The sequence below is a fragment of the Octopus bimaculoides genome, unplaced genomic scaffold (genome assembly GCF_001194135.2).
Source record: "Octopus bimaculoides isolate UCB-OBI-ISO-001 unplaced genomic scaffold, ASM119413v2 Scaffold_92032, whole genome shotgun sequence".
NCBI lineage: Eukaryota > Metazoa > Mollusca > Cephalopoda > Octopoda > Octopodidae > Octopus > Octopus bimaculoides.
The window spans coordinates 32,770-33,894 of record NW_026365845.1 but is presented as its reverse complement, the minus strand read 5'-3'; the positions used below and the strand labels follow the sequence as shown (position 1 = coordinate 33,894).

General features: G+C 37.5%; 1 protein-coding gene across 2 annotated transcripts in view; it reads right to left on the bottom strand.

The window, feature by feature from the left end:
• LOC106878974 (zinc finger protein 665) overlaps positions 1-1,125 on the bottom strand; it is a 10,256-nt gene that overhangs the window by 3,157 nt on the left and 5,974 nt on the right. The gene's annotated exons all lie outside the window — the stretch shown is intronic.

The window sequence follows — 1,125 nt, the reverse complement described above, 5'->3', positions numbered from 1 at the left end:
CACGTTTTAGGCTATGGAGATTCCGATTCTGAAAAAAAAATTTTTGAAAAATTTCAATTCCCCACCCCCCACCAAGCAGGCTATTTACATGCTAGAAATAACAGCCAAATCTCACAAAACTAGTGTTAGGGTTAGGGTTAGGGTCAGGGTTACCCTGTGGATCTATATAAAAACCGGGGTGGGGGATCGAAATTTTGAAATTGAGATTTTTGAAAAATTTTTTCCAGAATCGGATTCTCCATGGTCTGAAACATAGGATTCCGTAAAAAAAACAAAATTTAAAAGTGGGGGTATACCCAGATTACATATACTCCATCTCCACCTAAAAATAAATGTGATACTTATGCTTCGTAGTACCCTTATACTCTGTGTTGTGTTTTCAAACGCATGGATATAGGTGTCGAATTTGTTCCAATACCTTCTGGAAGATCTCGTCCTTCAATTCATAATGCCACATGAATTCTATTAGATGTGTTTGCAGTGAATTCCGGGTTGTCCCATTTTCTCTTTTGTTCCTGTTCTTGGCCTGTTTCCATAGGCATTTGGTGTGATTTGTTGTGGCAAATGTAACCGGATCAACAAAGTCTATTGAATGGTTCACGGTTAAATGTCTATATCCTAGCGTGTTTAGTGTATTAGATGAACGCCAGAGGTCAGAAATTATTGTTGTTCCCGGTAATATATTTTAAATAATTCGCAATTTCAGGAAATATGTTTTTATATTAAGTTTGTGTTTTCTAATAAGGTGGACGAGTGATTGATAGATAGATAGATAGTAGATAGATATCAGTAAGTAAGTAAGCCAAAGTATCAACCCAAACCAGCAGGCAAACAGACAGATACTTCACTAGCAGTGAGCACTTTCACTTCTGACAGCTAATAGCATGACCAGTGCCAAATGCGGTACTCCAGCATGGCCGCAGTCAAAATGACTGAAATGAGTAAAAGAGTATATATGTAATTATTTGTGTGGTTTTCTAGTAAAACAAACGAGTCTAACCCATCTCAGCTTCAAAAATAAAAGTGTGGTGGCGGGGGGACATAGCTCTGGAGGCCAGAACGGATTAATACAAAGAAGAATCACTGGATTTAAGCAGACTTTTACTTCTATTTCTAGCACAATTT